Here is a 23,107-nt window from a genome sequence, read left to right on the forward strand (position 1 = left end):
CCCAAAATCCATCTAGGAAGAAAAGAGTATGCAAAATGTATTTTAGTAAAGAAGTATGAAAGGATTAACAGTATAAATTGGAGAGAAAGGCCCAGGTAAATAAGCTCATGAAACTACAACCACATGCTTCTAAACACAAGTGCCAATAACACACACTTAAGAAAAAATGATCTCTTTAGCAAGTGGTGCTGGAAGTCAGATATCACATGTAGAAGAATGAGACTGAACCTGTTTACCAAGATATGCAATAATCAGCTCAAGATAGTCAGGATCTAACAGTGTGAGACTACTGGAGGGAAGAGACAGGAAAAGCACATGGAATATGGACAAAGACAATGGCTTTCTGAATAAGACTCAAATGTTTCAGGAAATAATAGCAAAAATGGATATTTATGATTATATGAAATTTAAAACTTTCTGTCCAATTAAGGAGACAATTACAAGAATGAAAAGATGACCTCCATAATACAGTAGAAAAAATCTCCAGTTATTCATCTGAAAGGAGATTAGAACCAGGATGTATAAAAAATTAATAAAACTATCACAAAGAGTATGTTATCTAATGAATAGACAAAGGTACTAAACTGGGATATCTCAAATGAGGTCACACACATAACCAATAAATATTTGAAAATGTTCAATATATGTAGCCATATGAGAGATGAAGATCAAAACTACACTGGGACTCCACCTTACCTAATCAAAATGGCTATCATCACAAAAACAAAACCAACAAATATGAATATGGTTATAAGGAAAAATTAATCCTTGTACATTGTTGCTAACTATTAAAATTAGTTCAGATACTCTGGAAATCAGAATGAAGGTTATTCCAAAAACTATGGTGGTATTCTAATTGTACTGAAATGTGATTTTGATTGTATGTTAATAAATAAAGTTGCCTGGGGGTCAGAGCTATTAGAGGCATAGACAGAGTGTGGCGGTGGTGGCACACGCCTTTAATCCCATAGATCTCTGTGTGTTCAGGGATACAGCCAGCATTGGAGACATATGCATTTAAGACCTGGGGGGCTGTACATTCAGACAGTGACGAGGCAGTCACATGTTTGGATTTACAACCAATGAGAAGGCAGAATGACTAGAAAAACGACTGACACACAAGGAAATAGCTCTCTTTCGGGAAGCTGGGACAGCAGGAGGAAGGGTGAGATTTTAGCTCTGAGTTCTGACCTCTTGGCTTTCTCTTTTACATTGTTTCTGTGTTTCTTATTTAATAAGACAGTTGGTTACATCTACATCTGGCGCCCAACGTGACAAGGATCCATTAAAAACCGCTTGGCTTGGCGGCAGGTCCGCTTTCCCACAAGGGCGGCAGGCGGCAGCAGGCAGCAGGCGGCTTCTTAGTCCGAGCGGCGACTTCCTAGTCCGAGCGGTAGCTTCCTAGCCTGGGTCTAGGTCTGCTTGACCTCAGGCTGGACTATCTGTGAGCTGCTTGCTTAAAGCTGGTGCCACAAACAATTCAGACCTGCCCTGCCGAACAGGGCCCTGCCTGTAAAGTCAACGCACGTGGTCAGAGCTTAAGGAAGTCAGACCCAAGCCTTGACCCGGCACAAGAGGGAACACGTGGCTAGATTTAAGCTTTAGCCGGCTACGCTTTCTTGTGCGTTCTCTCTCTCTCTCTCTCTCTCTCTCTCTCTCTCTCTCTCTCTCTCTCTCTTTCTTTTTCTTTGGATTTACACCTTGGACACTAGGTGGATGTTTTGAAAATCCCCTTGGATTTCTACTGTTCTACCCAGATTTGGTAAGTCATACCATATCAGATATTTTAAAGGAAACTATTTAAAAGAGAATTTTTTTCCACATTTAAAAAAAATGGGTTTTATGTGTACATTGGAAGAAAATTGGTTTTTGTTCTAAATTTTAGGCAGTCTGACAATGGAACAACTATATGAGAAGATTAGTATTGGTGGAATTATGCAGTTTATCACTATGCTAATCCTCATTTTAATATTTAAAAAGATAGTCAATTTAATTGCCAGGATAACAGCTTTAGAAAACCTTGTTAAGATTGTAAAAATTCAGACAGAAGAAATTAACAACAAAGTTGTTTCAAGTCTGGATCATAAGGTTACAGAAAGAAAGCCTGTTTTCACACAGTCACCCTTAATTTATCCTGTAACCGTACAGCAGATGCCTGATCAAATGGCTACACAAAATATTTGGGCTCCAATTGAAATGTTGGATTTAAAAAGGTTTAAGGAGGCAATAGTATCTTATGGCATGCATTCCCCATATGTAAAGCAAATGTTAAACTCTTGGTCAACATATAATAGGATTGTACCACAGGACTGGCGGGACCTTGCACAAGGTGTTCTAGAACCCAGCCAGAGACTTCAATTTCTGACCTGGTTTAAGGAGGAGGCTAAAAACATAGAAAAACAATGGAGGGATAAAGGAATACAAGTTTGCCAGAATCAGCTTATTGGAGAAGGCCAATATGCTTCAGTACAAACACAATGTTTATATGATGTCCAAACCCTAATTTTATGTCGAACGGCAGCCTTGAATGCATGGGACAGAGTTGAGGAACCAGGAAAAAAATCTGAGTCATTTACAAAGGAGATGCAAGGCCCAAAAGAGTCTTTTACAGATTTTTTACAAAGACTGGCTTCAGCAGTAAAGAGAATGGTCTCGGATTCAGAAGCTGGTAAGGCAATAATTGAATCTTTGGCCTTTGAGAATGCGAATGCAGCATGCAAAAAATAATCGGGCCATTAAGGTCAAGATCTGCACCTTTGGAAGATTGGATTAGAGAAAGAATTAATGTTGAGGCTGATGAGCAGGATGATACGTGGGTAGGAGAAGTAATTTCAAAAGGTTTGAGGAGTATTAGATGTTTTGGATGTGGAAAGCAAGGACATTTAAAAAGGGACTGTAGACAGGTCATTCCTAGAAACAATGTTTCTTCAAGGAACAATGGCAACAGAATGCCCCTTCCTTCTGGAGTATGCAGAAGGTGTGGTAAGGGAAAACACTGGACCAACGAATGTAGATCAACAAAGGACAGACAAGGTAATCCTTTGCCTAAGTCTTCGGGAAACTCCCAGAGGGGCCTCACACAGGCCCCCATTGCAAATCCAGTTCAAACCTTTCCTGCAGCCATAGATGAAATCCCTGCTCTGAGCGATTAAATAACCAAATGCCTATTGGAATAAATCATTCTGGTCAGGATGATGAAACAGAGAGAATAGAAAATTCAGGAGAAAACATAAAGAAAATTTTTTGGCAAACTTTTATTAATGAACAAAGACCAAAATTAACGATAAAAATAAATGGTGTTTTGTTGTCTGGTCTGGTAGACACAGGTGCGGACGTTACCATAATTGCGCCAGAATTTTGGCATCCAACTTGGCCTCTTCAGGAGGTAAACGTTCAACTGTTAGGAATTGGGACATTATCTCAGGTGAAACAGAGTGCAAGATGGCTCGAATGTATAGGTCCAGAAGGACATAGAGGAAAATTAAAACCATACGTGGCTAACATAACTATGAACCTGTGGGGTCGAGACTTGTTGCAACAATGGAATACTCAGATTAACATCCCTCCAATCTCAGAAACAAATCATAAACTAGCACATGTTACTGAGAGATACATTAGAAGATATTGTTCTAATGAGTGGTCACCAGCCATCCATATTATACAAGAACAGGGCACAATAACTGATGATCTTCCAAAGACACCAACAGCTCTACCTTTAAAATGGTTAACAGACAAGCCTGTATGGGTCCAGCAATGCCCTTTAACAACAGAGAAACTCCAGGCTTTAGAAGAGCTGGTAGAAGAACAGTTAAATGCTCAGCATATTGAAGAATCAACCAACCCTTGGAATTCTCCTGTATTTGTTATTAAAAAGAAATCTGGTAAATGGAGAATGGTAACAGACCTTAGAGCAATTAACAAAGTAATTCAGCCAATGGGCTCTCTACAATCTGTGATGCCTTTGCCTACTCTGTTACCAAAAGGATGGCCTCTCATAGTTATTGATTTAAAAGACTGTTTCTTTTCAATACCCTTACAAGAAAAAGACAGAGAAAGATTTGCCTTTACAGTGCCTACTTATAATAATTCTCAACCGGTTAAAAGATTTCAATGGAGGGTCCTCCCACAGGGAATGTTGAATAGCCCAACTCTGTGCCAATATTTTGTACAACAGCCACTGGAAGTAATACGTAAAAAATTTCCTAAATCTATAATTTATCATTATATGGATGATATTTTACTAGCTGACTCAAATGCAGATACTTTAGAAAGAATGTTTGAAGAAGTAAAAAAATTTTTGCCTTGCTGGGGATTAAAAATTGCTCCTGAAAGGATAAAAAGAGGAGATTCTATTAATTATTTAGGATATAAAATAGAGCTACAAAAAATTAGACCCATTTTATACAGATGCCAACAAACAAGGAAAGGCAGGTTACAAATCAGAAAATTAAGTAAAGTGGTTCAAAGTCCATATAATTCAGTTCAAAAATCAGAACTGTATGCTATTCTGTTGGTATTAATGGATTTTTCAGAACCTCTCAACATAGTAACTGACTCTCAGTATGAGTGGTGTTACATATTGAGACTGCAGAATTTATCCCTGATGCTTCAGACTTAACTTCACTATTTATTCAATTACAAGATACAATCAGGAAAAGGAATCATCCTTTATATATAACTCACATTCGATCCCATACTGGTCTGCCAGGCCCTCTAGCACAAGGCAATGATGAGATTGATAAATTATTGATAGGAAATGTGCTGGAGGCCTCAGAATGTCATAAAACACATCATGTCAATAGTAAAGGCTTAAAAAAGGATTTTTCCATAACCTGGCAACAAGCCAAAGAAATAGTAAGGAAATGTCCTACTTGTTCCTTCTACAATCAAATGCCATTACCAGCAGGATGTAACCCAAAGGGTACTCAGAGAAATGAAATCTGGCAGATGGACGTGTTTCACTTTGCAGAATTTGGAAAATTGAAATATGTATACCGCACCATCGATACTTATTCAGGATTTCAATGGGCAACTGCTTTGAGTTCTGAAAAACTGATTCTGTAATCACTCATTTGCTAGAAGTTATGGCCATCATGGGTATACCTGCACAAATCAAAACTGACAATGCTCCATCATATGTCTCTGTTAAAATGAAACAGTTTTTTGCTTATTACAATATAAAGCATATTACAGGCATACCACATAATCCTACAGGTCAAGCAGTTATAGAAAGATCAAACAGAACTCTAAAGGATATGCTAAATAAGCAGAAAGGGGTAACAAAAACCCCCAGAAATAGACTGCATAATGCTCTTCTAACTTTGAATTTTTTCAGTGCCAAGGAGAAAGGAACAATAGCTGCAGAGAGACATTGGATAATAGAAAAAACTACAGAATTAAATCAGCCTATATACTTTAAGGATGTGCTGACCTCAGAATGGAAACCAGGGTATGTATTACATTGGGGATGAGGTTTTGCTTTTGTTTCTACAGGAGAAGATAAGCTGTGGGTACCATCAAAATTGATAAAGGTTCAATTTGAACAAGGAAGACCTCTTAATTAGAGGAGATGATAGTTCATCAACAAGCATGAACATCCAATTTAAACTAACTTGTATCAATAACACATGCCTTTTCATTTAATCAGATAATAACTTGCCAAAAAGGAACAGCCCCAAAATTAGTCTTGGGGAAAGGTTTTTGTTTTTGTCTTTTAGGAGAAGGAAGGTTAAGGAATCTGAAGAACACTGGACAAATGAGACAACTGAAGAAAAGGGACAAATCATCTATCCCAAGAAACAGAGTGAAACGGTGTATGAGTATATATTATCTAAAAAATTTTATGTCTCCCTAAATGTTTGTTTCTTCTTTTCTCTAAAGATTTAACACTATTGGTCTTCTAATAGTCCCAGTTCAATTAAAATTTAAAGCTGACTTTGGAGTTGGAGAATGGCTCTCTCCTTCTTTAAACTCAAGCATGTTGTTAAAAGGAAAATGCAAACTCCCTGTATCATGCCAGAATAAAAGAGCCATCTTCTGCTATGGTACAGGACAAAAGCAAAATTAATTAAGGGACTATTCTATTACTAATCTCAACTCTTTGATTCTATTCTGATTCTTTAAACTTTTCTTAAAGTATGAATTTTATATCAAAATTTACAAGATTAACATATATAGATATATATACATTTTAAACTTTGTTAAGATATGAATGGCCATATAGAGTACTAACTAATTCTAGAAAAAAGGCTACCTGCATATATATGTCGTTGTGTTCGAGTCTCTTATCAGTTTTCTGCAGGAAATCACAGTCAGGCCTAACATCAACTGAAGTCTCCAGGAAGAAGATGGGGCCCCACAACAACAACAATTCCACATGGACAATAATAATATCATTAAGCTGACAAACATCATCCACAGATCAGCTTTGAACTACAAGGTGCTCAGAGCAATTTTGAGATGACTAGCTGAGATGATCCAGTCACAAAGACTACTTGAATAAGGACTTGAGATAAACCCTGAACTTTGGCATTATACACAGACTGGATAATGAAGGATATAGTTACCTTTCCTAGAATTTGACAATTAACCTAAAATTTTTCTTTCAGGATAAAGAAAACTTCACCCATACCCAGCAGGAAGCAATTTTAAGAATACGACGCCCACATTCCCAAAGAGGTGGTGTGGGGCGGGTGGTTTTTTGGTCTTTTTAATGGGTTTTGGGTCTGGGATAATTTTCAGTGTTTAGGGGGGTTGGTTACAAGTTGTTGTCAAGGGCTAGGAAAAAGGCTAAGCAAAGGAGATTAGATTTAAGGTTCTTGTTTAAAAAAAAAGAAAGAAAAGAAAAAGACAATTACTAGTTTTAAATACTTTACATTGGATTGGATTTTTTTATATTGTATACAAATTTGAAACTGATATTGTTAGAAAATGCTATATGTATATTTCTAATTTTATTTATACCATTCATTTAGCAATGTAATGCAAATTTCTGATCCTTGAATGTTATTATTACCAACTATTAGGATATAAAGAAATGAAAGTTAGTAGTTAGACATTACAATAGAACTGTAGTCATATTAGATATGTTTTAAAAATTGAGCAGAGATGTTTTAGACAGGTCATCTTCAAACCCTTCAGAGATCTACAGAATATGGCATTTAAAATGTTTTAATAACTTAGAATTTTTCTTTTTTGAGACATGTCGGCTCCTGGAAGTACCAATCTACTTCAGAGAAAATATGGGCATTGAAGAAACTGTATACGGAGTCAACTTTCATTGTGGCAAAAGTTAGCCACTGGACAACAAAGTATCCTCGAATCAACAGGACAAAATGGACAGACAGAACACGAAACAAGGGGACTACTGATTCTTGCCAAAGCAAGTGTGGTTATGGCTTTATCAAAAGGCATCTTCTGAGGCCAGGACAATATGGCCCCATCCCTGAAGTGGCCTTCGCATCCGGAAAATGTACGGTGCCCTTTTCTTTGAAGGCAGCTTAACAGGCAGAGGGCCGATGGCTTCTGTTGTGCAATGGAACAGCAGCTGAAAGCTCATGCCTCTTGAAAGTAGACTGGCATTTAATAGAGGGATGTGGAGAAGAAGGGGATGCTGAGATGAAGCCATATATACACAGCCAAGAAGAATGAACAGCTGAATTAAAAAACTGTCAACAATTTCCAGAATTTAAAATCCTGAATCATGACAAAACACTAGTGGAATTCAGGTGTTTCTGGTATATGGACTGCTCTCACCCAATGTGAGGTTGAACTGTTGACCTTGTGTACATCCTACTTCACAAATGAGTCTGTCAGATACACTAAGCCTATAGGCTGAAGATGATGCCCCAACACTGCAGAGAAACCTCAGGTGACTGCCCAGGCAGCTGGCTGTTTCTGTCAACTCACAAATTTTTTGGAAGTTGCTTGCATGCACTTCCTGTTTTTATTTTTGTTAGCTAATATTATTCCCTTCTTGGGTCTCTGAGGGGAGTTGAAGATTAGTTAGTTATGGTTGAACATTAGTTAGTTATAGTTGAAAATTAATTAGGATATAAAGTGCATTAGATACATCTTGGATTTACCAAAATAGGATAGATAATGGAATTATTTTCTCTGATTTGTCAAATACCTGTTTAGGTATTTATTACTTGTATATATTGTATATAGTTTTTGTACTTTTGTATATAGTTTTTCTTTTGTTAGTTATAAACTTTTGCTTTTTTTCTTTTTATTAAAATAGAAAAGGGGAAATGTGGTGGTATTCTAATTGTACTGAAATGTGATTTTGATTGTATGTTAATAAATAAAGTTGCTCTGGGGTCAGAGCTATTAGAGTCATAGACAGAGTGTGGCGGTGGTAGCACATGCCTTTAATCCCATAGATCTCTGTGTGTTCAGGGATACAGCCAGCATTGGAGACATATGCCTTTAAGACCTGGGGGCTGTACATTCAGACAGTGACGAGGCAGTCATGTGTTTGAGTTTACAACCAATGAGAAGGCAGAATGACTAGAAAAACGACTTACAGACAGGAAATAGCTCTCTTTCGGGAAGCTGGGATAGCAGGAGGAAGGGTGAGATTTTAGCTCTGAGCTCTGACCTCTTGGCTTTCTCTTTTACATTGTTTCTGTGTTTCTTATTTAATAAGATGGTTGGTTACATCTACAAAAAACTAAAATATTGGGGCTGAAAATATGGCTCAGTGGTTAAGAGTGCTTGCTATTCAGTCATGAGGAAAGAGTTCAAATCCCAGAACCTGTGTCAGGTGACTCACTATCACCTGTAACTCTAGCCCCAATAAACCCAAACCCCTCTCTAGCCTCTGTAGGAACCTGCACATTGTGCACTCATGCACACACATAAATAACAAAAATAAAAAAACTCCAAAATATAATTACCAAATGGTCCAGCCACTAGTTCACTATCACCTACACACACACACACACACACACACACACGATTCACTTACTTTTTAATACAAATAAAGTCATGCCATTTGCAGGAAGAAGGCTGGAACTGAAGATCATCAAGGCAAGCACAATATGCATCTCAGAAAGAAGAGTGTCACCTTTTCTGTCACAGGTAGAATTTAGAAATAAAAAAAAGAAAGTAAAACAGATGTGAAAAGAGAGGATGGGTGAGAAGGGATGCATAATATGGAGATGTCACAATGACTCTGCCTACTTTTACAATGAATATGTGCTTTAAAGGGAAGGAGTTTTCTGTCCTCTGACCTCCACATGTAGGCCCACCCTTACATGCATACATCAAACACATGCACACAGAAATAATAATTTCACATTTTTTAAAAAAATAAAAAGGAGGGACTGGCATGATAGTTCAGAAGTTAAGATTCTGTTTGCTCTTGCAGAGGTTTCAGGTTTGATTCCCAGCTCCCACAGAGCAGCGAACAACTAACTATCTGTAGTTCCAGTTCCAAGGCATCTAACATCCTCCCCTGACCTCCACCAGCACTGCATGCAAATATTGCACAGACATAGATGCAGGAAAAAACAGCCATACCCAAAATATATCTTTTATATAAAATATACATTTCATAAATATATATATATATATATATATATATATATATATATATATGTGTGTGTGTAGTTTTTTAAGTACCTTAAAGTACACGTCTAAGAGGGCACTTCCAGAGACTAACTGGATTCTGAATGGTTTGAGTTAATTGTTGAAGTTATTGAAATTTGAAAACATAAAAGCTATTGATGATTCAAAATTTAACAGACTGTTGGAAGGAAGGAGTGGAAGTGTCAAAGGTGGGACCGGCATAGAGGAAGTAGGTTCCTAAGTGGATGACTTTGGGTGCTCTGTCCTGCCTTGGTGACTCACTGGTCCATCCTTGCTGTGGGATGTCTTTCTGTATGCTGTGAATATGTGTGGCTCCCATTGGATAATAAATAAAGCTGCACTGGCCTATGGCATGGCAGGATAAGGTTAGGTGGTACATTCAAACTGAAGTTGAGAGGAAGAAGGGTGGAGTCAGCAGACCGGTAATGCCACAGCCACGTGACAACACATAGATTTATAGAAATGGGTTAATTTAAGATGAAAGAGCTAGTTAACAAGAAGCCTGAGCCTTAGGCCACACAGTTTGTAATTAATATTACCTTTGAGTGATTATTTCATAAGCAGCTGTGAGACCACAGGTGGGCGAGATTCATCAAGACTGCTGGGCAAGGTAGGACCCGAGAAACATCCAGCTACACATCCTGTTTCCTGCCCTCCATGAAGTCACCTGCTCCACCACAAAGCTCTCTACCATGATGAACTGAACCCATACAAACTGTGAGCGAAAGAACTATTTCCAAGTTATTTTCAAGGTGTTTGATCACAGCAAACTCTAAAACTAAGACATTGTGTTATTAGTAACAAGGAGAAAGCCCCTGCTGGCTTCTAGGCTGCTTGGTTTCCAGCAAGTCATCCTCTCTATACTCCCTTCTCTAATGTACAGCAAGAGTTTGATCCTAAGAACTAATGAACTCAAATTGTGCTAGAATTCTCTACATTTTAACATTTGCTGATTTTGAAAAGCTAAACTCCAGGGCTCATTACCATGCAGTGATAGACTGAATCATGGGCCTCCATCCTCGCCTATATCCACATCCCTGATGCAACAGTACAGTGTGCTTTTGATGGACACCAGCATGCATCAGTAATACTTGTAACCTGATTCCTCAAATAAAAATATGCTGTTTTCTGGCTTCAGCATAAGCCCCCAAATAGCAATCATTTTATTCCTTTGTAGTTCTGCTCTTCATCTTGTCAAGAACAGCCAGCTTAACTGGTGATCTTTGCAAAACAATGCAGACACCAGCAAAAGAAACCTCTGACTCACTTATGTCACCTGGCTCTAAGTCAGTGGTTCTCAGCAAGAATAGTAGAGCCTGTCAAACCTCAGCTACCAGTCCAGGTTAACCTAGACTAGAGGTTAACCTAGATTAGAGATGTGAAAAATTAATTCTTACTGTCATAAACATTATTGGTTTGTGGTTGGTTGCTATGCATGAGCATTGTATCAATAGGTAACTGATACTCTTTCCACGTATTGAAATACTGCTAAGGTTTGTATCATTTCCCTTGCTTTATAAATAGTGTATCATTTTAGCAGGACATGCCATTGAATTATTAAAAGTTAAATAATAAGAAATAATTTTCTGTGTTATATTTTGTTTTATAACAAATTAGTCTCAAATGTCATCATTTTATTCTAATCACTGTTTATAACAATGAATTTATAATTTATATCTTTTAAGTTTTTAGAATAGCTCTTGAAAATTAGACTTGTTTCAATAGGAATACAAAAGCAAAGTTTCCTAGACAGAATGTCAATGGGATTGTATTGGGAACATTCTTCTGACTAGGTCAAGGGCAATGTTTTCCATGATTTAAATGAGTGCTTAATGTCACACACAAGTATTGGAGTGTTGAACAAATCATATGTGAAGCTTATGGTAAGTTAAAATAATTAAGTACAAAATATTGTACTAGAAAGAGTATTACAAAATAATGTTTTGATTATTTTTTTCCTAAGTCCTTTGGGATATATTGGATTCAATAGTATATCCCTAAATAAATGGGTAGCAAATGTACTTTACAGCCATTGCCCAGATTTTGTGATCTTATGGTTTACATCACAGAGACTGAGAAAGTGTGAACAGTATAACAGGACAATAATTAAAATTTCAAGTTACTGAGCTTCCAAGCCACTGAATGTGGCTAATTGAAGTGAGATTTCACTTTAAAAATTAAAAGTAGTTTTTTATGATATACCACAGTTATTTGGGACCTTCAAATCTATGTCAACTAATACACAATTAAGATGTATTCTCAACCATGTGTCTTTATGTTTGGGCATCTAAAGAACTGAATGTTATATTCATGAAGAAGAAATAAAACTTCTTGTTGTTCCTCTCTACTGATTTCTGTAAAACTAATATCTCTGTATCCAGAAAACAAAACCAATTATAATACAATTCATGCAGAACTCTAGAACTTAACATTTCTCCAGCGATTTCATGTCTAGCATTCCTAGACAATTAATTTTAAAATCCCATTAAAAGAATTTGGGGATGGGTAATGTCATGACAGAAATAGGAGACTGCCAGAGAAGAGAGATCAAAGGGAGATGGAGAGGGAAGAGAGAACAATGGAGAGCAAAATGACTAAAATATGCTAACTGTGTGCATGAAAGTTTCACTAAGAGACTCTCAGGTTTTGGTGACTGCATCTAAATCTTTCTTTTCTTGCATCTTGGCAATGTTTTGTGGAAATGTTTTATGTGTACTTTAGGGACTCTTGGAACATAGAAGAAATATGCGGAATGCTAGTGAATGAGCAGGATTAAAAAAAAAGAAAGAAAGAAAACCAGAAGCCTCAAACCAGCACTCTTGCTCTTGATAAACAGGTCAACACTGAGAGAGAAAGTCCTACCAACGGGATGAGCTTATGCCTCAGAGGTTGGGAGCTTTTCAGCCAAAGAGATGTGTTCAAAGCCCAGCATCAAGCAAGGAAAACTGAAGAAAAAGTAAGTATAAATTCATGGTAGGGAGGTGGGAATGGGGGGAGGGTGGGGGGGTGGGAGGACAGGGGGATCCATGGCTGATATGTAAAATTAAATTAATTGTAAAATTCAAAAAAATTCTCATCGGTAATGCAGTTTCAGGGATCAAAATCATGTTTTGGAGAGTATAAAATAAGAAAGGGAAAATGATATAAAAAATCCTAGTGCGTGTGAGAATGCACATTTCAATCCCAGTACTCAGTAAGCTGTACAAGAGGATAGTGCATTTAAAGACTGCATGGTCAACACAGTGACATCTTATTCATTTCCTTGTTCTCAGCAGTATTCTGCACTGGCCCGAGGTCCACTGGTCTTTGTCTAGTGAGAAACCATCTCCCCAGGTCTTGCCTCAAGGAGACCTATTGGACAAGCATTCACAAGCTGATCCAAAAAGAGGCCACATGACTCCCAGCAATAATCTGTTTTGTCAAATGTAAATATGATACTTGTAGATAATTTTCTGGCTGTTATATATTCTCAGTTTATGCTTTTTATAATTGTAATCTTATTTTTTCATGACATTTTTCAATATTGTTTTAGTGGTCATCATGGTGACTATACGACTGATTATTTTTCCATTTCTATAGAAAGTTTTCATAGTAAAGAAGATGGAAAAGTCAGGAAGTTAAATGTGTATGCTGGAGAGAGGAAAGTGGTATTACCAAGAGAGTTGAGATGTGTAGAAACACAAGCTATGTAATATTAGCATGATATGTAGAAAAGAGCCCTGCTGGTTCTTGTGAATTCCAACTTCGACATGGTGCAAAGTACTTTCTTTACAACTCTTTTCACATTTTTTTTTCACATTTACCACCCTCTGCACTGGCACATTACAAGTGGGAGGGCAGCTGGTTGATACATCCACCGCAGACAGTTCAGAGGAGTGCCAGGCTACAGGACAGGCTTATGTGTTAAGTCCCTTAACTTTCTCTCAGATCCTTGCAAAAGAATGTTCTAACTGTCTGATTCTCAGAAACATGGTATTTCCACTGCTTCCTCCTCAGGCTGAGCCATACACGGAAACACTCGCACCCTCCATACACACACTGTATGAACTCTTTCCTCAGCCTACTTTATCTAATCATTTAAAACTGGAGATCTCAAAAGCTCATTCACTATACATATTCAAATCCTCTTTAGCTGTTATTTTTTGTATCTTCTCGGCATGAAGAAAGGTGCCTTTGAGATATATATGAACAAGTAGAGTAAATTAATATACAAAAACCATGAAGAAGAATGCCTAGAAGTATTTTTGCATAATGAAGTCAAAGAAATTCTGTGTACCATGTACAATAAATGGACTTAAAACTGAGTTCATTTTTATTTTATTTTTTTCTTTGTTTAACATTGATCTTGTAGTCTTATGCACACTAATGGAGTACTCTGTCATTGAGATTCCCAGCCTTGATTACTTTCTTGTTTTTTTCAGGCCTAGTACCTCCTCCATATAAAGAGATATGAGACAAAATGTCAAAAAGATACCACTGAGTTCATTTTTTGTTGGCCATCTTGTTTGTTTTCTAAAGAGTGAGAGAGAAAAAAGGCATGGAGTTGGGTAGGTAGAACAATAGGAGGATCAGGGAGGAGTTGGGGAGGAGAAACCTTGATCAAAATATATTGCATGGGAAAAAATTGTTTTCAATAAAAGTTTAAAACAAATAAAATGAAAAAGAGAAATACCCCCATCTTCTCCTGATGGTAATTGTGATGATTCTTTTCTGACGATATTTGGCAAAGCAGGTGTTCCATAGAACACTAGCATTTCTTCCTGAGGAATACCATTGGCTTCCTCGTTGTTCTTTGATCAGGAGTTCAACATTCTCCTTCCTATATATTAAGGTATATGTACAAAATCCACCAAATCATTCTCTGTTTAAAATCTTGAATGTTTTCAGTCCAATTAAGAGACTATGGAACAAAATAAAGAAAAATATAGGAAAAATATGAAACTATACTTCTCTAAACAGCAGAAATAGTTAAAAAGATGATGAAAAACAAAGAGAACTCTGTAATCAACCTAGCTTACCATCTTAAAAATGTTTCCTGGTTTCATCACAGAAGCAAGAGTACCAGTGCAGCTTAGTATGAACCTGGCCTTAGAGAGGACAGTTGGCTCCAGAAAAACCATATGGAAGAATATATTTCATAATACATAGAAAACATAAGAAGAACCCTGCCAAGTAAAAGGGTCACAAGGAAAACCCTGTAGATAGCTGGGACATACCTCCCCTTGAGTGTTCCATGGAGAGATGTGACATAAACACATGTCTTTGAATATACCCCCTGAGAAACAGAGAATTTGGTAATTGGAACTGACAAGGCTGCATATAATGCTTGTTGATTCCAGTTAGACTGGAAAATATCACAGTCAACAGCACATATAGAGAAACCAGAATGATGCTCTCAATAACACCAGTCATTGACCCAAAACTGAACATTGCTTTGAATGGACCTGACAAATGATAACAACAAGAACAATGCTAAGTTAACCATAGCCACAAAGCCAAAGAAAATTTCTAGAGGTATATACACATAAGTACCCAATAAAGTCATATCTTTCCTTTTACTAAACAAAACTGTACTAAGCATACAACAACATAAGAAAATGTCATACATGATGAGAGGAAAAATTTATCAGTTGAAATAGAACCAGAACTGATATCAATTTCAGAATTGCTATAAATGGTCATTTTAACAGCATACCATATGTTCAAGAAGGTACACAGTATTAAATAGGGATGAAAAACTTCCAAAAGATATCCAAGAAGAATTTCTAGAGATGAAAATGTCAACATCTGGTATGAAAATCACACAGGGTGTGGTTGGTAACCAAATATCCACAGAGTGGATAAGGCCGTATAATCCACCCAAAATATGACAGAATGGTGAGTGTGATAAAAATAAGCAGGGCATCACAAAGTTTGGGACAGCTTCAAGTGACCAAGATATACACAAGCCCTCACTAATCACCTAGCCCTCCTCTCCCAATTAAGGAATTTCTACAGAGACATAATCAGATTATTTATAACCAGTTATAATATTTAAATATTCTTAAAAGCACTTGAGATAATTAAAGAAATGCAAATCATAATCCCAAGATGACAAAAATACATGAATGTTAAAATGTGTAAAAGGACTGATGATAGTGTTTGTATGGATTTGAAATAACTGGAACTCTTTTGTACTGCTGAAGGATTGTCGAAGGACATTCCTACTTTGGAAAACATTTTCTACGTTTCTACAAAGCAAAACACACATATTCCATATGGCTCATCTTTGCCATCCCTGCGTTTTGTCTGAGATAAGTGGATAGCCATAAAGTAGTACATGGGTGTTTTTAATAGTTTTGTAGCTACACACTAGGACATGAATGTTTTTAATAGCTGTGTCTGTATTATTCAAAAAGTGAAGCATCCCAAAAGCCTATGTGCAGGTGAATGGATTGGAACACAACTCAACACTGTAAAAGAAATGAATTTTTGATTCTTAAAACAACACAGTGAGTTAATTACAAGATAATCATTCTGTGTGAAGGACTCTGACAAAAGCAAGGGCTAATTTGTTTCCCATACAATTCTGGAGAATATAAAACAATCAATAATGTCAAAGATGGGAGTTTGTTTTAAGATTGGGGTGACTAGGAGAAAAGACTGTGAAAGTACATAAGGAAATACTTGAAAGTGACAGACATACTGTCAGAGTTATGGTAATGATTTATGGATACTCTTTTACATAAAATGGATTAAATGTTATATATGAAATATGTAGCTTAGGTAGTGTGACACTGTTCTTAGGAAGATGTGAACAAGTGTGCATGCACTCCAGATAGGGAACAGACAACAAACCAAAGTATGGCTACCACTAAAGTTCAATTTGGTGCAGGCAGTACAATAGGTTGGAAAGTGTTCCTTGCAGATAATTCAGATAATTCCCCACCTACCCAGAACAATTCACACGCACTATTTTTCTTCCAGGAAGTTCAGGGGTCTCTGCCTCTTCCATGAGCTTGAGGGTCTGAACGTCCCTCTAAGCAGCTCAGCTTGTAAGTCACTCAGTAATTCTTGCTGCTCACATGTTTGAATAGGGAAGGTAATTGTGAACATGGTCAGTTTCTGGGACTGCTTGATGGTATTTTGAGTTGGTTGTTTCCTTAACTTAAAGAACTTCCTATAAGAAGCAATGTTTCACGTATGTTTAGATAGAACATTCTCTTGCTTTACTCCCTGCAAACATCCCGTGTCTTAATGAGCTTCCTCCACAAAGGGAAGGTTTTAATCTCGAAGGAACCTGTTACTTCACAGTTCTGGCATTCTAATGGACCCAATCTCACAGCAAGCTTCCCGTTGTTCCAATAAGACTTCCACTCCTTCTTTCACAATAACCCCTGAATCTTCAATGCAGGAACTCTGCTGCAGATATATCAGTTGGGACTGGGCTCCACAATTCTGCACTTTGATTGGCGATTTAAGAGTCTTCAGATAGAAATTAAACATTGTCTCCTCAAAGAAGGAAACGGAAAAGAGAGCTTCCAGGCCAGGAGAAATGGTACCCAGCTACTGAAGAGTTTAGAAATTACATTAATAAATTTTAGGGGTAAAATCTCCAGTGTCATGAGTTAGATGTGCATATATTTTTCTCCTCTCCCACAGCCCACATAGACCTATGGTTTTCTTTAGTGACATCAAGATCACTTCATCAGAAAAACACAACTTTATTGACTTGTTCTACCAATTTTCACATCCGTCTGTTAAGAAATGTTTTTCACAGTTTAGAGCAAAGTTTTTCCATAAATTATTTAAAAACATCTTTTGTCATAGAAACTGAATTCCTCACAGATGGTGTTAAAATAACCCTTGTAAAAAATCTCTTCTTTTAAAAGTTTCCCAGTACCAATGAAATGGTTTCTATTTTATCCTGGTTTCATCTCCTTCTGCTACACAACTCTCAGTCTGGCCTTTGATGAAGGGAGGATGAAGGCAGTAGTAACAGGGTAGTGTATTAGCAAGATCATCTCCCACAAAATATAGTGAATTCTAAGTCAAGCATTTAAGTATTTTTTTAATAAACTCGGTTTTCTTTAGCTTGAACAATAGATTTGTTGAACATTCCCCACACAGTGCCATAAACTAACCACACATCATAGAAAATGAGTATCTGACAAATTTATTCAAGTTCTTATTTTGTGATTTAATAGTTTTGTAACTTCACTGTCTTGGAATCTTTGTATTTTATTGGATTGTTTCAAATTTAAATTTGATAAGATATAGAGACATGAATCTTTAACTACTAAAAAAATTCAGATATGAATGACCTAGAAAAGAATGTGATGACTTATAGCTATTATGATTGCTCCCACACAATTTCTAAAGACACATCAATTTATACTCTTTATATTATATTTACCCTAAAACAATTTAACAAATAACATGTTAATATATATATAAAAGAATATTTTACATATTATATTGGTAGGAATGTTACTTATTGAATATATTTTGAATACAATTTTTGTCAGTCAGCAACTGATTCCAGCATGAGATCTAATATAAAGACAGCCTAGGCATGCCAAGTTGGATGAAGAGTTTGTTAAATGCTACTTATAGGCCTCATAACCAGGAGAAGGTGCTGAAATCATGTGCTGGGAAATATAAACACACATAAATTTGTCTGCCTCCCAGGATGATGTTAGTTGTTTTCCAGAATTACAGAAAACCTTTTCCTTGAAAAATTTCTACCAAGTGTCCTGATGAGAAATTCTGTGTAACAATGACAACAAGGATATCCTAGCTCCATCCCCTTTTGACTTTTGAACTCTAGTTGAGATGTTTGAGAAAATCCAGAAGTACACTCACCTGCAAGGTTCACAAGAAGTTGACTACATTTTTGTCGATGTGATAGTCACTCTCTGAGTTGACATTTCTTCTGCTAAGTGTTGTACCCTTTCACCCTCTTCCTATACTGCTTGGTTAGTACAGTTAGAACCATCTTCCTAACCTGGGAAAGGTAGCTACTGCTCTCTTCCTCTCATATCTTGGAAACATCTATGTAAAGTGAGGACCATTTGCATTATCTTGGTGTTTTCTGGGAATATAGAATCCTGGCTTCATCTGACCTAAGACTGATGGAATCAAGGCCTGAATTTTGACTGACTCCAAGTTGGTTAGTTTGAACATGAAAGTTCTAGAAACATTGTGATATAAAGTCAACCAAAATGCAAGGAAAAGAAGACAAAGTGATTCTATTTAGACATTCTCTACTTATTCTTTTTATTGCTCCAAGGTATCTTTGATTGTCTGATTCATGTTGCACCAGAACTAAAAAGAGTAAAAGGGGTGAAAGCCTTAGACTGAAGGAAGTGAAGAGTTTCTTAAAATTTGTTACCCTAAGGATACATTGGACACTGATTTGCCCTCTGTGCAAATAGCTCTGGGACTCTAGTGAGGTGGAACCAGCTAGTGGATGGTTTAGTGATTCATAGTTCTTTGCCACTCAAGGCACAATCCACAGGAAAATAGGAATCTATCTACATTTGATTTTTTAAAAACTATTAAGAACATACTAACAGTTTACTTTTATAGTATGTGTGACAATTTCCTACTAATACCAATAAAAATGCTTTGGCATCAGTGAATTCAGATATGTTTATTCTTTGCTTTTAGTGTCTGTGGGTGGGAGGATTAGAATTTGTTGCAGATTCATTTATAATTTTTCTTGGGCTCTATCTGTCTTTCACTATTTCAGTTTGTTTACCACTTAAACACATGGTGCAATACCTCTCTCCCCAGCATTACAATTCTCCTAGGTTTGTGTAACCTTTACCAAATATAAAACTTGCTTAAACTATACCAAATTCTAGAGAAAGAAATTGAGATTAATTCAGCCTAAGTCCTATGTCTCATTGTGATACACTCAGTCATAAACTGAAAGTGAAGGAACTACAGATAAAGAAAGGTGTACCTTCATGTACAGGAGTTCTAGAGGAAGGAGTTGGGAGATGTTCAATGAGTGTGATTATGTTGCCAGCATCAGTGCTGATCATCCTCAATGAATTTGGTAGAGAAAACTACACCAACCATGTGGAGGGTGAGGAATATTGGTTTGACTTATATTGCAACTCCTTTTATAAACTTACTGGGAAATGTCAAATGTAGATGTGATTACATCCTTTTTGTTTGTTTGTTTAATTTTATTTTATAATTTAATTTAATTTTACATATCAGCCATGGATTCCCTTGTTCTCTTCCCCCACCCCTGACTTCCTCCCAGCCCACCCCCTATTCCCATCTCCTCCAGGGCAAACACTCCCCTGGGGATTGAGTTCAGTCTGGTAGATTCAGTCCAGACAGGTCCAGTCCCCTCCTCCCAGGCTGAACACCCTAATTGTCATGCAAGAAACCTCATCAATGACAGAGGGAACCGGATGCAGAGATCCACGGCCAGGCCCCAGGTGGAGCTCCAATTGGCGAGAAAGAGGAGGGTTTGTATGAGCGAGAATTGTTGAAACCAAGAGTGATTATATCCTTAATGTCAACTTTATTAAGGTTTGTGCTTTATGAGTCACAACAAGACTGCAAAGAAACAGTTTCTCATGTGTGAGTGATCAGTGTATCTTTTGAGAATCTCACAGCCTCTTCTGCTTACAAATGGGTCTGTGAAACTGTCTTCTGCTCAGGAATCTCAGCTATAAAGATTTCCAATGGTATTCTGTTATTGGGATGTATGAGATTTTCTGGGATGTTTGTAGATGTCTCTTTTCTAAGTGAATACGTTGGAAAAATACCACATTTGTCCCATATTGGAACATTTAAACAGACTAGAGTGCCTTTTGAAAAACATAGGTTGTGCCAAATCACTGACATTCTTAAATTAAAACCATCAGTTCCCTGAATTCTTTAAAAAATGTGACATACTCTTTTTTAGATGCCCCTAGTCATGTCATTTCTGACAATCCCTCTGAAACAAATGCTGCAATAAAATGTCTGCTTTAATGCTGGGTGTGTCCCACTTCACTCCAATGATAGAGAAAGGGTTTACACAGCTCCACGGGTCCACACCCATCAATTCAGCAAAACTAATCAGGAAGAACAGGAATTTAAGATGCTATTTCCTTGATCATTGTTGTCAGGTTATTACAAGTCTGATCAAGGTCTTGAAGATCTTAGTCAACAGCCCATGCAGAAATGCTGCTAAAAGAGCAAGAGCAGAGTCACTATAGTCTTATCGTTTGAAACCAGAGTTCCCCTGGCCATAAAATGGTCTGAAGAACATGGACCCAGTTTCCTCTCTGGATCCCAGCTCCCATTTAGAGAACCCCAGCCAGGTGTGCTATCACATGCCTTTAATTTCAGCATAAGAGGCAGTTGGATTTCTGTGAATTGGAGGTCAGCCTGATCTACACAGTGAGTTCCAGAAGAGCCAGAGCTATATAGTGAGACCTTCTCTAAAAAAAGAAAAACAAGAGAGAGAGAGAGAGAGAGAGAGAGAGAGAGAGAGAGAGAACAGCTTCATTGCTCCTTTAATCATTTGCTTATTAATCAGAGTCTATGATTACAAAATGCAAGAGAAGAGGAAGAATAACCTCCAACATATGTTCTTCCTATACTTCCTGTTTGTCTCATTAGCATAAAAGTGAGTACTCTAGAATTACACCAATGTTATGACTGTGAGGATAAGGCATGGTTTCTGTTTAAAAGCATCAATTTTCCCACCAACAGGGAATCAAAGAAAGGAAAACACTAGCAGATAAAACCCATGATATTCCATTGTAAGTTTAGAAAAAAATCAAATTATGATTTGGAAAGAAATACAACAGTATATTCTATAGAGAGTAAAATCATTATTGTGAAGGAAGCGTGATCCAGCCTTTTGCTTCAGAGCCTTGGATCTGTTAGTTATTTAGCTGCATTGTGTTCTTACTCTGAAAGGAAACGTCACGAACACGACAGAATCCGCTTATAGAGTTTATTAGAAATACAGGGATAGAGAGTGTGCAGGCCTGTGGGAGAGACACGTGCATGAAGAGGGACTGGGAAACATGGCGCTCCACTTTTAAAACCAGCTGGGGGCATGGCCAGGTCACGCACGTCACTACTCCACGCGTGTGCGTAGATCACATGGTCACGTTGCACGCTTACGTGGCCATGTAACGTCAGGGATCCTGGTTACGCGAGACGCCTTGGCCCGGAAATGGCTATCTTGACCTGGAACTGGCTAGGCGGAGGTGTCCAGGTCCGCCGGGTATCCTGGTTACAAGAGATGCCCTGACCCGGAAATGCCTATCCTGACTGGAATTGGCTAGGCGGAAGTGTCCGCCTGGTATATGCGACCGTGGGGGCATGTTGTGAACCCTTCAGGGTCTACAACGCATCTCCTTTAATAAAGCAACACATCTCATTCAAAAGACATCTCTTTGCTCAGAGTGTGTCAATCACCCATCTATTTCTGCATTGTATTAAAGAAGGAGCCTGTTGGAGGATTTGGAACACTTGTTTGAAAAGTCTTGGTAATGCTAACAGTTGAAAGCTATTTGGAGTTGAAGAAGCAAGAGCATCTGTGGTTTAGCAAATGTGTGGTGAGAATTCTGGAGTGATTCGAGGTAAGATTTGCAGGTTGCTCAGTGCATACCCCAGCCACAGCTGCAACAGTGTATTTTCCGGTTGCAGTTAACTCCGTTTCCTTGGGCTTATGTCAAGAACGGAAATGTCTTATTTTCTATAGTTCCTGATTAACCTCCCCTGCCAGCATATCCTGCCTTTATGAGAGGAAAAAAATTGAAGTCTTTGTAAATCAAACAAACAAAAATCAATTTTGGCTTTCCTTTCTATAAAAGAAGGAATACAAATTCTCAGATCCACCAGGTCAACTGACATGATTACCTTCCCTTTCTTCCTATCTGAGTTAGTGAAAGGAGACGCTTCCTAAAGACACTACCTAATAGATCCTTCTTTGTCTATTAGGCTCCTAAACACTTGGAAAACTAAACCACCAATGGTAGATCCCAATTCAGATAAGGCTTGCTCAGCTTTAAATCTGGTGACTGGAGTTCTATATTTGAATTTGTTTCTCTCCTTTCCTCACTCTATTGTTTATATATGAGTATGTGCATATTTGTGTGTGTGTGTGTGTGTGTGTGTGTATGTGTGTGTGTGTGTGTGTGTGTGTGTGTGTGTGTGTGTGTGCTGTGCCTCCTGGATATGGAGGACAGAGCTAGCAAGCTTTAAAAAAACATTAATTTTTCTTTGCTGCCTCCAATGGGCATGTAGATTGCAAAATGTTCACTATTGAAAGACCCCAGCATACTAGCTTAGCCTAACGCCATTTCGAGTAAGGTCTGAAAAGCACGGGGTGTCTACGGCCGGCCACCTGGCCCCAGAAAAGGGTACTAAAGGTCAGAAAAACAACTTGGAGCCAGACAGCAGGCGTGTCGAGCTCGGGAAAAAACCACGAGCTGTCCTGAGTTTGAACCTGGCCTCATTTGAATCGTCCAATCAGAACCCTGTAAACCGAGCTTCTCGTGCTCCT

This window comes from Peromyscus leucopus, chromosome 3, assembly GCF_004664715.2.
Source record: "Peromyscus leucopus breed LL Stock chromosome 3, UCI_PerLeu_2.1, whole genome shotgun sequence".
Taxonomy (NCBI): Eukaryota; Metazoa; Chordata; class Mammalia; order Rodentia; family Cricetidae; genus Peromyscus; species Peromyscus leucopus.